The sequence below is a fragment of the Papaver somniferum genome, chromosome 7 (genome assembly GCF_003573695.1).
Source record: "Papaver somniferum cultivar HN1 chromosome 7, ASM357369v1, whole genome shotgun sequence".
Taxonomy (NCBI): Eukaryota; Viridiplantae; Streptophyta; class Magnoliopsida; order Ranunculales; family Papaveraceae; genus Papaver; species Papaver somniferum.
Window position 1 is genome coordinate 3,451,150 of NC_039364.1, and position 15,680 is coordinate 3,466,829.

Sequence of the window (15,680 nt, forward strand, 5' to 3'; positions counted from 1 at the left end):
AATTTGTCGGACTATGCAACCTGATCATATGTCCGAAAACTCTCTGAAATTGCGTTTGTTTACATTTTCTTTAAAGGAAAGGGCCAAAACATGGTTTTACGGTTTGAGACCACAATCAATCACCACTTGGGAACAACTCACTAATCAATTTTTCCAAAAAAATTTTCCACATCATAGGACCATCGCTATTCGTCAAAGTATCAATTGTTTTGTCCAATTGGTTGAGGAAACTGTTTTTCACTATTTTGAACGTTTTAATGATTTGTTGAGTGAATGTCCGCACCATGGAATTGAGAAGTGGAGACTTGTCGTCATCCTCTATGAGGGACTAGACTTTAAATCTCGAACCATGGTTGAATCTATGTGTAATGGTGAGTTTATTGATAAATCTGTGGATGATGCATGGAATTTTTTAGCCGAGATTGCAGAGAAAACCCATCAATGGGAATCCGTTAGGGAAACAGGAACAACACCACATGATATGAATCATCCCCATGAATTAGAGCTTTATTCTTGTAATAGCTCCGACCTTAGGATTGAAAATTATCCTAGATTGCAAAATCCCTATCATGATGATGATGATGATTATGATGTTATGTTAGAAGAACATGTCTATACTGAAAATGTTATGGAACCTTTGGGTTCAAATACATTAGGCTTCTCTGCCCCGACCTTAATGCATGATATTTCTTCTAGTATTCCATGTGATGTTTCTCCTGATTTGCCGATGCATGAGAATAAATTTGATGTTGATGACTCCGATTGTGATCTTGCCAATTTGATTGATGATTGTGAGCATGATGTGACATGTGTAGATGATTTAGGAGATTTTGATTTGATTAATAATGACGCACCTATTCTCCTACATGAGTCACAATCTGTTAGCCTTCCACCCAACCTAGATTTGGTTTGTACCAATATTGTAAAACCAATTTTTCTGAAAATTCCTAACCTAGGTTTGGAACTGTGTGCTTCCCAAGTCCTCTTGGACTATTTTTCATCCAAATATAATACATTTGAGGAACCACAGTTGGAAATTGCATGTTTGCCCGTCCCTAGCACAGTCCATTTCGAGTTAGACCTCGTACATGATGAACCCCCAAAACTGCGCGATTTTGTTTCCAAAACTATATCTTCTGTAAAATCCAGGTTTGGGGGTAGCTCATTTTGTTTCACAGTTTCACTTGCGTTTCTTTCATGTTATATATGTGTGAAGCTGTTGAAATGTCTACACTTTGTCTTTTGGGTTGATCCTCAACTCTTTAGACTTTTGGTGTAAGGTGAATTTTTTGTATATAATCAAGTAGATAAATTTTAAAAACTTTTGTTCCTTTTGTATATATTTTGCTAATCCAATATGATCTCGGCTGAAATATGTTGGATTTTTGCCTTGAATAACGGAGTTTTAATTCTGCTTTCGCCGAAATCGGGTATTCTCTCTCCTTTTACTCTACTCAGCATGTCCCTTTCCATATGTTGCATTTTAATTCTTTCCATATTTTGAAACATTGAGGACAATGTTTAGTTTAGGTTTGGGGGTATAGAGTAGATACCACGATAATTTGCCATAATTGAAAATAAACTCCTTCTTCTTTTTGAAAAAAATTGAAAAATTCCAAAAAAAATTAAAAAATCAAAATTCAAAAAAAAAAAAAAATTAAAAAATGAAAAATCATTAAAAAAATGGAGCTCATTTACCTTGAAATGTTGACTCTTGTGCAAATATGTATTTTTATTAGGAGTCTTAGTCTAGATATTTAGGCACCCTGATTCTAGCACAATTCACATAGTGATAAGAAATTTGCACGCGCACGATCTACCAATACATGTATGGCCTCGATCTTCAAGGTGTTTGATAGGAAGTTACGATTGCCAATCACTTTAGAATACTGAACGAAACTTGACTAGCTTGTTCTTTGGTTGGTTGGGATAGAAGGTGGAGGTTACATTAAGAAAGACAACCATCGAATTTAACTGGGTGCATCAAAAAGGGCTACCTCTTGCAAAGTGTCATGTAATTTTTGTTTCTTTTTGTTATGTATCAAAAGTGTTTCCTTAGTTAAAAAAAAAAAAAAGAGAAAAAAATATCAGAAAAATACACAAAAAAATCAAGTATTTATCAATTCCATCATCTCTTGTTCCAAAAATAAAAAGAGAGTAGTCAATGTAAATAAGAGTCATGTAAATAGTCATCTTTTGTTGTTTCTTTGTAATAAGCAAGGAGGGTGTATGCCATTGATGTACAACGCGAGTAATTGTGAAATACCTCCAACTCATTCACAATTCTCGTAAAGTCCGGACAGCTAGCTAGATTTCGACCTCAGTTCTTAGCCTGAGAAACTATCTCTTGGTGATTAGTAGTCATAACTTCAGATCTTTCTTTACACATGTGTAGATACACTTTACACTCTTATCACATGTCTTTTTTTGTTATCAGTGCTAGGATTGTGCCTTCGATAGCTAGATTGACATCTCCATTTTGCTGTGAGCTTAACTGTTTTGCACATGTCACATTTGATGGAATCTGAGCTTATACTTTGACCTAGAACTTTGTAGGTACGTTCTAAGCAAACCTTCACGAGACTTCAACTCGTCCACTAGGGACACTTAGTGGTTTAAAAGGCTTAGTGCATACGCTAAATGCATTCGAGAGACCAGCGACAGTGGTATAGTTAGGATTTCCCTAATTTTGTTTCACTTGAGGACAAGTAAAATTCAGGTTTGGGGGTATTTGATGAGTGCCAAATATTGTATATATTTATCCCTTTTTGTTGGCATTTAACTCATCTTTTGTGCAGTAATTCTACATTTTATCCCATATTCTGTATTTTCATTGTTTTCAAGAATAAATATTTTTATTAATTAATTTTGCATTTTTAGGTAATAAATAAAGTCTGGATGACTTGCGGAGCAAAAAGAGCAGAAAAGTAGTGAAAAGCCGGGAGAAATCACGCAAGGAAGCCGCGAAGAATGGTGCGTACAACCTCATTTTCTACACACAAAAACGCCTCCGTTCTCAGCCATCAGATCAGTTCTCAGAAGCATCCGATGGTCGCTCCTTCATAGAGCATCAAAATCTGAAGTCTCTGCCAAGAACCACAACGCTGAAATTCCAAGCCTTCAGATTAGATGGTAGTTGAATCCAACGGTTGCTCCCTTGCTGTTCATCAAAGTTTGATATCTCCGCCTTACACTACAGTACCTAACTCCATCAAGTACCGTTCATTTCGTTGTATCCCTTCATCCGACGGTCGCTCCTCGCTTGCCTCCGCATCACCGACCGATCTACCTACCAGCTCCACATCTCACGGCTTAGTCTCGCTGAACATCAAAAATCGATGAAGCCGCCACACACTGGAGCACCCGAACCCTACCACCTAACCAAACACCCCCCTTCTTCCCAAAACAGTCGAGCCCTTCTTCTCCCCCTTCCTTCTCCTCTGCAACTCCACGACCACCACCTGCTCCGCCACCAACCCTCTGTCACCACCATCTCTACCACCTAACCTCCACCAAATCACCACCAAACACCATCTACACGCCGTAGCTACCTCCCCTACCTCTATAGCCATCTAACTTATTGATTTTTCACCACTGAAACCCTAGGTGATAAATCAATAAACTAGGTGAGGCTATAAGACGTAATTGAAGCATGGGAAAGGTGCAGCAGACCAAGGAGAGTAATGGGTCGAGTTTAATTTGATGTTGCTACATCAAATTAGGTAAGAATTTACCAAACCCTAGTTCTGTCAATTTGGGGATTTTTGGGTGAAAAGGGTGTAAACCCTAATGATGTAATTGGGTATAAATTGGGACTATGGGTGTGTGTGAGAAGGGATGCTGGACTAGCCAGTGTCCAGGACTTTCAAGTTCTGTTAATTTTCAATTTCAGCTCAAATTCATTTCTGTTCATGTGTGTTAGTTTTAATTTCATTTATTTTCATATCCTGTTTAAGTTCCTGTTAATGTGCTTGGTTTCATATCCTGTTAATTTGTTATGTTCCTGTTGATGTTTGTGTAATGTTAATGTTTAGTTCACTGCTGTTAGTTTGATGGAATGCTAGGCTAGTTACCTTTGAAGCATTGAACTGATTGAGTAATGGAAGAAATCAGTGCTCATAGCAAGCTGATTATCTTGCCATTCCATTTGTATGCTTAGGATGCAATGTGTTGATTGAGCATTGGGAGAAATTAGTGCTCATAGCAAGCTAATTCTCTTCCCATTCTTTTTGTATGCCTGTATTCTTGCCTTAGCCTTGCTCTGTTAGTTTCACTATCATCCTTGCCCTTGGCCTTAGGCCTTGGTTCATCTTGCACTGTTTTCTGCTTGTAGTTGCTGTGTTCTTTCCCTTTGCTATATTGCCTTGTTTTGCTTGTTGAGTCATTGTCTTGTTAAATTTTCTTCATTGTCTTTGCTTCTTATTGCATTGTCTTTGCTTCACTGCCATCTTTGCTTCCACTGCCCTGCAACTCTGTTGCTTCTCTTATTCCACTGCCCTGCAACTCTGTTGCTTCTCTGTTTTCTTCCTCTTGCCTTGTTTTGCCCTGCTGTTGCTGCATTCATTGCTTATGCTGCTGCTGCTACTTGCACTACTTGTGCAGCTGCTGTGCAGTCTTGCTACTGCTGCTGCCTTTCAAAAGCCAACTGAGCCCAAAGCCAACTGATCCCAAAGCCAACTGAGCCCAAAGCTCACTTCAAACTGAAGCCCAATTCAGTTCACTGAACTTAACCAAAGCCCAAGGTTTAGTTCACAACCAAAGGCCCAGAAATAGGTTCAGAACAAGAAAAGGCCTAGCTCCCAAAAGCCTCTGAGGCCCAGTTCATTCTTAGGAATAAGGCCAAAGCCAACTTCAATCACAAGCCCATTTACACTTCAAAGACTAACTGAGCCCAAGCTCAGTTCATTTTATTGTTATCAAACCCATTAGTACTCAAAGCCCAATTTAAGCCAAAAGGCTTCATAGCCCAATAGCAATTTAGGAACCCAATTAGCTAGAAAACTCAAAACACTCCCGATCTCTGTGGATCGACCCGTACTTGCACGAGCTACAACCGACGACCGTGCACTTGCGGTATTACTGTAGGCCCCCGCGTTTCATTGCGCTTCATTTTATACATATCTCCGGGCCCACCAAGTTTTTGGCCGGGGATAATTTTTAGGACCTTTTAGATGCCTACCAGCACCCCCAAAAGGGAGGCAAACCCAACATAAAACATGGGGACTAAATCCCAAGTCCACTAAGAAAGTATCCATAAAATTAAAAGGACAAGGGAGGAATTAAAAGGAAAGAAGGAGGTTGTATTAGAGAATGAATGGTATTAGTAGTAATTAAGGAGGTTTAGGACATGTGGCATGATATCATAAAAGGAAGGGCTTTTGAAAAGTCTATGTAAAAATATTCATATAGTACAATAGAAGGGATCCCTTTTTTCTCTCTCTTAAAAATATTTGTGTAAAGTCTTTATTTGAAGTCGCTGAAGAAGTGTCTGGAGAAAGGGGTTTCAATGGCTAACATCTGGTGGTAAGATCATTTGTGGTGTTTTGTTTTTTGGGTGTTGGGAGTACGTAGCATAGTATGATTTTGGGGTTTTAGAAGCAACGGGTTCTTGGAAAGGGAAGCAGTTTGCAGGGAAGCAGTAATAAGAATGGTATGACTTTGTTTTGCAAATAGGATTACAAAGTTACTGTAAAGACCCTCAAGCTCGTCAACGCTATTAGACTAGTCAAGAGACATATCAGCCGCTAATAACTCGACTAGTTTAGCACGAACGTTAATTAATAGAAATTAACCTAACAACGATCTAGATACGAATTTAGTACCATTGGATAGATCTAAAAAAGTTATGCGAATTAGACTACTCGAACGTGGCATTCGGGTACCGGAGGAAGAAGATAGCATCAATTTAGTGAGAGGGGAAAAATGTTCTTTTCTTCATTAAACCGACTGGGGCTTCCCTTATCCATTTCAGTGGGTGTTCCGTAGTTTTTCCCATTGGTCTTATTGGGACTAAATCGAGAAGATATTCCCAAGTGGAAATTAAATAATTGTCCCTCTTTTTGATCGGCCTTCATAAATATCCCTAAGAGACTTTATAAATGTCCCTGATGGCAATTAAAATTTTATCTAAAAAAATTATTTTCATGGTTTCCATTTTTAACCTTTATTTGTTATATACTCAACTTCTTCATTATATCTGATAAAAACACGAACGACACAACATCTTCATCGTTGCCGCCACCACTAGTATCTCCGACGCCAACACAACCAACACCACCGGTACCATCACCATAACAATTCATCTAAACACCACCACTGCTATCTCCTTCACAGTAACATTTCTCCTCTTTTTTTAAGCAAAATCAGATCTATCTCTCTCTATCTCCTCACTACATACTCTTCTCTCATTCTTTCTCAGTTTCTTTCATTCATCTTACAATTCCCCGTATGTTTAGATCAACAGAAGGAATCTATGAACAAAAATCTGCATTGATTGATTCTTTTTTTCGTTTTTTCATGGGCAGAATTTGATGCATGTGGAGAGATTCAGAGGAGGACAAATAGAAGAATATATGAATGAATCTTTATGAATTTAATTGACTATTGCAGCAGGTACCTCTTTCTCTCTCTCGATTTGATTTATATATGTACTTTGGACCAATATCAGATTTCCGGTTTGATATCAAAATTTAATTGTTGTTATGAATTCAATTTGATTTAGGTCAGGGTTTAATTTCGATGTTACAACTATATATGTGTTGTTTACTTTTAGATCTGGAACTATTGTTGTTTTGATTTATTGGTTGTAGGATAGGGTTTTGGACAATCAAAAGACAATTACTGATATCTACCTGAGGAGGATCTATTTGATGGACTTGTAAAAGAATTAGGGAATGCACTAAAGGGATCTCCGATCGGTACCTCGATTATTGGATTGTGTTTGTTAGAAGAAAGATTTGCAGATTCTTCACCGGGATCAACTGCTATTGTTGACCCAATTTTTTATGGGATAAACTACGGTTGTTGATCCATTTATAGGATCAACTCCTGTTGTTGACCCAATTTTTTATGGGATCAACTATTGTTGTTGATCCTTTCAACTCCTATTGTTGACAATATTTCCTTGGATAAGTATAATCATGCTTGTAGTTTAAATTATGTAAATTTCTTCCAATGTTGAACTTGTGGTGCAATGGTAGCATGACTGACTCCATCAGATGATGCGTGTTCGACTCACGCCAAGTTCAATCCATTTACACGGATCAACTTTCATTGTTAAAGACAATAGTTCTCTCTTGTTCCAAAAATAAAAGAGAGTAATCAATGTAAATAAGAGTCATGTAAAGAGTCATCTTTTTGTTGTAAATAGTCTTGTAATAAGCAAGGAGGGTGCAACCATCGATGTATAACGCGGGTAAACTGAAATATCACCAACTCATTGGGTGAACATTCACAATTCTCGTAACGCCGGACAGCTAGCTTGGCTTAGAATTCGGTTATTAGCCTAAAAACTATCTCTTGGTGATTAGTAGTCATAACTTAAGGTCATTCTAGAAACATGTGTAGATACACTTTACACTCTTATCACATGTCTTTAATTGTTATCAGTGCTAGGATTGTGCCTTTGATAGCTAGATTGACATCTCCATTTTTGTTGTGAGCTTAAACTGTCTTGCACATGTCACATTTCATGGAATCTGAGCTCATATTTTGGCCTAGAACTTTGTAGGTACGTTCTAACCAAACCTTCACGAGACTTCACTCGTCCACTAGGGACACTTAGTGGTTTAAAAGGCTTAGTGCATATGCTAAATGCATTCGAGAGACCAGCGACAGTGGTATAGGTAGAATTTCCTTAGTTTTTTTTTACTTGAGGACAAGTAAAATTCAGGTTTGGGGGTATTTGATGAGTGCTAAAAAGTGCATATTTCTATATCTTTTTCTTGGCAATTAACTCATCTTTTGTGCTCTAAGTCTCCATTTTATCCCATATTCTGTATTTTCATTGTTTTCAAAAATAAATATTTTTTCTTAATTAATTTTGCATTTTTAGGTTCTAAATAACGCTTAGATGAGTTGCGGAGCGAAAAGAGCAGAAAAGTGGTGGAAAGTCGATAGGAATCCGCAAGAAGGCCGCAAAGAATGTTGTGCACAAGACTCAAAGGCTATAAATGGGCTTGAAAGGAAGAATTTGTTCCTAAAGAAGAAGTGGGCCCAGAAGTGTCTAAGCCCAAACTATAACCTAAGTCCAAGACCAAGCCCAAAGACCATCTCAACTCGTAGCCGTCAGATTGGATCCACAGATGCATCCAACGGTCGCTTCATCACAGTGCATCAAACTCTGAAGCTCTTGTCAAACACCACAACACCTAACTATAATCTGAGCCGTCCGTTTTGATGAATTATGCATCCCACGATCGCTCCGATCCTGCCTCCGTCTCGCCGTTAGATCGATCCATCATCTTCGCATCCAACGTCTCATCCTCGCTGTTCATCAACATTTGCTAAACCCGCTCAACACCCGAGTACCAAACACCTATACCCCAGTCGAACCAAACACTCCCTACTCCATTTTCCATCGACTTCTTCTCTTTCTCCCTCACCCTCTGCAACACCACCATACCCTGCCGCACCACCATCATCACCACCACCTTCCTCAACTGCCACAACCACCACCAAAAGCCATCATGGCTATTACCTAACGAAACCCTACCTATTTCCCCTTCTTTCTAGCCAGCTATCATACCTATTTCTCTCATAGGGTTTCAGAGACAGGAAAGAAGAGAAATTGGTAAAATAGCTCGAGCTAGAGGAGCAGTTGGAACAAGAGATGGAGCAGGAAGAGCAGAGGAAGGATGGGTCGACGAGATGGAGCAGTTATCCCATATAATTTGGTGAGAATTTGGTAACCCTAATTTCTGCTGTGTTTTGGGGATTTGGGGATATTACTGTAGAACCCTAATGAGGGATTTTGGGTATAAATGTGGGTGTTATTGTGATGTTGTGGTCATGCCTGGGCTAGCAAGAGCACCAATTGAGACTTGGGTTAGCCAAGCTCAAGGGTTCAGTTAATTTTGAGTTTTGTTTTCAATATCAGTTCATGTTAATTTTAAACTTCAGTTGTTCAGTAAAATTCATCATGTTCTAGTTTAATTGCTAAGGGGGAGATGAAATCATGATGCTTCTGCTAATTCAATCCAAGCTAGATATTGTGCTTGTTGTGCTGAAATGTTAAGGATGAATACTTTAGTTGTGATTAGAACATCCTTTAGGTTGTTAAAACACCTAAGTGGCTTCACTGTGGGTAGTTGCAGTGTGAGAGCCCCAACTACTACTAGGATTAGAATTATCTTAGTGCCTTTAGCCTCCTTTCTAACCCAACCCTTTGATGAGCAGCAGGCATAGAACCTCCACTGCCATCTAGTTAGTCAGTTGAGCCAAGAAGCTCACTGATAACTATACAAGGGACAAGAGCAGTATTGAACTGAGATTGCCTTAGCGTAGGTAAAATGGTGGATTTGAAGCCTTAGTACCCTGTTGCATTGCTTTACTTTCTGTCACTATTTCAGTTACACCAAAACAGCTCAGTTGTGTTTCAACACAACACAAAAATCATTATCTGTCACTTTGTCACATAGAATCAGTTAGTAAAGACCATTAGAAGCATCAACTTATACCCACCTTGTCCCTGAGGATCGACCTGTGCTTGCCCTGTGTTACATTGTGACACTGTGCACTTGCAGTTCTCATTGTAGGCATCTTTCCAAGCCTACAAGTTTTTGGCGCCGCTGCAGTTCTCATCATAATCATCACGAATTCAGGCATATTTAGATCAGATTTTGCTTCACCTACAAAAGGAGGAAATTCATGAGGAAATGTATGTTGTCTCTAATGAAGTGTCTAGTCTCATTCATGTAAATGATGTTGAATATGAACTTAATTTAGAGGAACATGAATCGACTAATGACACCACCACTGTTAATGAGGACCAATATGCATGCTACCATGATGATGATGATATGTTAGAAGAACATGAAAATATTGTGGAACCTGTTGGTTCAATAACATATGGCTTCTCGCCCTCGACCTTCATGAATGTTGTTTTTTCTAATACTCATTGTAATTCATATGATTTTGATATTGACATGGGATTCGTACAATTATTCTGTGAAGATGAGCATGACATAGGAATAGTTGAATCTTCTGTAGACACTAATGTTAATATGCATGAAAATATATTTGATGTGTCTGATTCTCTACCTAGGTCACATTGTGAAGTTTCCACTGATTTGCCGATGCATGAGAATAATTCTTCTGATGATGATTCTGATTGTGGACTTGATAATTTGTTTGATGATTGTGAGCATGTTGTGACACTTGTAGAAGACTTAGGAGATATTGATTTGATTAATAATGATGTGCCTATCGTCCTGCCTGAGTCACAATCTAATGGCCTTCCACCCAACCTAGATTTGGTTTGTACCGATATTGTCAAACCAACTTTTCTGAAAATTCCCAACCTAGGTTTGGAACTGTGTGCCTCTCAAGTCCTCTTGAAATATTTTGCATATAAATACAATACATTTGAGTAACCACAGTTGGAATTAGCATGTTTGTCCGTCCCTAGCACAGTTCACTTTGAGTTAGAACTTGTACATGATGAACCCCCAAAACTGCGAGATTTTGTTTCCAAAATTTTATCCGTTGAAAAATCCAGGTTTGGGGGTAGCTCATCTTGTTTCACAGTTTCACTTGCGTTTCTTTCCTGTTATATTTGTGTGAAGCTGTTGAAACCTCTGCACTTTGTCTTTTGGGTTGATCCTCAACTCTTTAGATTGTTAGTGTATGGTGAATTTTTTGTATATAATCCAGTAGATAAAATTTTTAAAAACCCTTTTGTTCCTTTTGTATATATTTTGCTAATCCAATATGATCTCGGCTGAAAAAATGTTGGATTTTTGCCTTGAATAACGGAGTTCTAATCTTGCTTTCGCCGACATCCGGGTATTCTCTTTCCTTTTTCTCTACTCAGCATAATCCTATTTGTGTGTTATAATTCTTTTCATATTTTGAAACATTGAGGACAATGTTTAGTTTAGGTTTGGGGGTATAGAGTAGATACCATGATAATATGCCATAATTGAAAACAAGAACTCCTTCTTTTCGAAAAAATTGAAAAATTGAAATAAAAAATAAAAAATCATAAAAATGGAGCTCATTTACCTTGAAATGTTGACTCTTGTGCAAATATGTAATTTTTAGGATTCTTAGTCTAGATATTTAGGCACCCTGATTCTAGCACAATTCACATAGTGATAAGAAACTTGCACGCGCACGATCTACCAATACATGTATAGCCTCGACCTTCAAGGTGTTTGATAGGAAGTTAGATTTCCAATCACTTTAGAATACTGAATGATACTTGACTAGCTTGTTCTTTGGTTGGCTGGGATAGAAGTTGGAGGATACGTTAAGAAAAGCAACCATAGAATTTGACCGGATGCATTCGATAAGGGCCACCTCTTGCTAAGAGTCATGTAATTATGTTTTTCTTTTTGTTCATGTATCAAAAGTTTCACTATGTTGTAAAGATCAATGTTTTGAAAAAAAGAAAAAAAAAATCAGAAAAATCATAAAAATTCAGAAAAATCAAAAAAATATCAGAAAAAAAAAAAATTATCAAGTATTTAATTATTCCATGTTTTGTCATGTTAAAGACAATAGTTCTCTCTTGTTCCAAAAATAAAAGAGAGTAATCAATGTAAATAAGAGTCATGTAAAGAGTCATCTTTTTGTTGTAAATAGTCTTGTAATAAGCAAGGAGGGTGCAGCCATCGATGTATAACGCGGGTAAACTGAAATATCACCAACTCATTGGGTGAACATTCACAATTCTCGTAAAGCCGGATACCTAGCTTGGCTTAGAATTCGGTTCTTATCCTAAAAACTATCTCTTGGTGATTAGTAGTCATAACTTCAGGTCATTCTAGAAACATGTGTAGATACACTTTACACTCTTATCACATGTCTTTAGTTGTTATCAGTGCTAGGATTGTGCCTTTGATAGCTAGATTGACATCTCCATTTTTGTTGTGAGCTTAAACTGTCTTGCACATGTCACATTTGATGGAATCTGAGCTCATATTTTGGCCTAGAACTTTGTAGGTACGTTCTAACCAAACCTTCACGAGACTTCACTCGTCCACTAGGGACACTTAGTGGTTTAAAAGGCTTAGTGTATATGCTAAATGCATTCGAGAGTTCAGCGACAGTGGTATAGGTAGAATTTCCTTAGTTTTGTTTTACTTGAGGACAAGTAAAATTCAGGTTTGGGGGTATTTGATGAGTGCTAAAAAGTGCATATTTTTATATCTTTTTTTTGGCAATTAACTCATCTTTTGTGCTCTAATTCTCCATTTTATCCCATATTCTGTATTTTCATTGTTTTCAAAAATAAATATTTTTTCTTAATTAATTTTGCTTTTTTAGGTTCTAAATAACGCTTGGATGAGTTGCGGAGCGAAAAGAGCAGAAAAGTGGTGGAAAGTCGATAGGAATCCGCAAGAAGGCCGCAAAGAATGTTGTGCACAAGACTCAAAGGCTATAAATGGGCTTGGAAGGAAGAATTTGTTCTTAAAGAAGAAGTGGGCCCAAAGTGTCTAAGCCCAAACTCTAACCTAAGTCCAAGACCAAGCCCAAAGCCCAGCTCAACTCGTAGCCGTCAGATTGGATCCACAGATGCATCCAACGGTCGCTTCATCGCAGTGCATCAAACTCTGAAGCTCTTGTCAAACACCACAACACCTAACTATAATCTGAGCCGTCCGTTTTGATGTATTATGCATCCCAAGATCGATCTGATCCTGCCTTCGTCTCGCCGTTAGATCGATCCATCATCTTCGCATCCAACGTCTCATCCTCGTTGTTCATCAACAATTGCTAAACCCGCTCAACACCCGAGTACCAAACACCTATACCCCAGTCGAACCAAACACTCCCTACTCCATTTTCCATCGACTTTTTCTCTTTCTCCCTCACCCTCTACAACACCACCATACCCTGCCGCACCACCATCATCACCACCACCTTCCTCAACTGCCACAACCACCACCAAAATCCATCATGGATATTACCTAACGAAACCCTACCTATTTCCCCTTCTTTCTAGCCAGCTATCATACCTATTTCTCTCATAGGGTTTCAGAGACAGGAAAGAAGAGAAATTGGTAAAATAGCTCGAGCTAGAGGGGCAGTTGGAACAAGAGATGGAGAAGGAAGATCAGAGGAAGGATGGGTCGACGAGATGGAGCAGTTATCCCATCTAATTTGGTGAGAATTTGGTAACCCTAATTTCTGTTGTGTTTTGGGGATTTGGGGATATTACTGTAGAACCCTAATGAGGGATTTTGGGTATAAATGTGGGTGTTATTGTGATGTTGTGGTCATGCCTGGGCTAGCCAGAGCACCAATTGAGACTTGGGTTAGCCAAGCTCAAGGGTTCAGTTAATTTTGAGTTTTGTTTTCAATATCAGTTCATGTTAATTTTAAACTTCAGTTGTTCAGTAAAATTCATCATGTTCTAGTTTAATTGCTAAGGGGGAGATGAAATCATGATGCTTCTTCTAATTCAATCCAAGCTAGATATTGTGCTTGTTGTGCTGAAATGTTAAGGATGAATACTTTAGTTGTGATTAGAACATACTTTAGGTTGTTAAAACACCTAAGTGGCTTCTCTGTGAGTAGTTGTAGTGTGAGAGCCCCAACTACTACTAGGATTAGAATTATCTTAGTGCATTTAGCCTCCTTTCTAACCCAACCCTTTGATGAGCAGCAGGCATAGAACCTCCACTGCCATCTAGTTAGTCAGTTGAGCCAAGAAGCTCACTGATAACTATACAAGGGACAAGAGCAGTATTGAACTGAGATTGCCTTAGCGTAGGTAAAATGGTGGATTTGAAGCCTTAATACCCTGTTGCATTGCTTTACTTTCTGTCACTATTTCAGTTACACCAAAACAGCTCAGTTGTGTTTCAACACAACACAAAAATCATTATCTGTCACTTTGTCACATAGAATCAGTTAGTAAAGACCATTAGAAGCATCAACTTTCATTGTAGGAATCTTTCCAAGCCTACCAGGATACATTTATTGGGTATCAAAAGTATGGACATATAAATAATCTACCATATTCCCAAACCTCTTCTTCTTCTTTCTTCTTCTTCTTCTTCTTCTTCTTCTTATTTCTTCTCGTGTTCTTTCTTCTTCTCTTTTCTTTTCTCTGTTCGACCTTCTGCCGGTTTGATCGAGAGTTAGCGAGAGAACTAATCGAAGGGGCTTATTTGATGAGTATGTTTGGATGATGAAGGAGATGGTGTACTGGTAGTTCATAAAGAAAATCAATTAGAGGTTGAAGAATTAGAACAGAGAGAATCAAGTTAGAGTTTTGGTGATTGTGATGATTTCTTAAGAAAATTGATGAGTCATTTGGGTTTCTGTTAGATGAAGAACGAGCGGGTCGAAGTTTAATTGAAGTTCTAAAGTTGTTTGGAGATGATTTGAGAAATTAAGGTTTCATAAGGAAATACTCGAAAGAGGTTTAGAAGATAAAATTTATGTTCAAGATGTGAGATTAAAGATGGGTATGGATCGGTTGAGTGAAGTTACAGCTGGAATTAAGTTGTAATCGGTGAATTGATGGATCAATGAATTAGGGTCTCGGTGTTGAGATTTGGGAATTGAATTGGAGTCTTCTGAGAATAGAAGATGTTGATGAAGATTAGGAGTCTGACATCGAGAAAAAGAAAGGAAACCAATTGGGTATTGACTGAAGCTGAGATGAGTGGACAGTAAAGATTGAATTTCTGTAAGGGATTAGGGGTTGGTATATGAGGTAATTACTTCTGTTTCAGTCATTGATTTGAATTTATATTTATTAAGATATGTTATCAAACTCGAGTGTTTATTGTGTTAGTTTGAATTGAAGAACATTGGTTGAATTTCTGATAGAAGTTATGTGGTATTGTGAATGAGTTAGATGGTTGAATTGTGAAGTTCTTGTTGAGTTGAATGTATGTGTGCTGGAAATTGGAAGGCTATGGATTGTAGTTGTATACGTGAAGTGGATGCAATTTGTGATGTTTCCGAGTTTAAGTCACAATGGTTGTGACTGGAATAGATAGAACATAATGGAGATGGTGGTATGCAGTGACAGTGGTGTTTCAAGGAGTTGTAGTGTTGTTTGATTTGTGAAAGAAATGAAAGTGTTGATTGTTACTGTGGCAGCTTAGTAATGATGTAGCTGTAATGATTTTGAAATGGTATATATAGGATTGTAGTAGTGATTCAGTTGAAGCTTGCAACTACTGCAATTGCATGTAAGCAGTGTTTGTAATTGTAAATGAGTTTTGAAGTTTGCTTGTAGTTTAATATTGAATTGATTAAGAAAATTAGATGTTGTAACATGAATTTGAGTTAGAGTTGCATAATTAGAGATGCAGCTGTGAGAGAAGAACCTTTGCCATGTCTGACTGAACTTATTCAGCTGTGGATCGTGGATCTCGAGGTAGGCGTGGCTTGTCATCAAAATAGGTGGGAATTTACATTTAACTCTTTTGAAACCATTATTGTTTCTTTCACAAAGGTTTATGTTTATAAACTCATGCATCGTCTGTTTGTGCTTT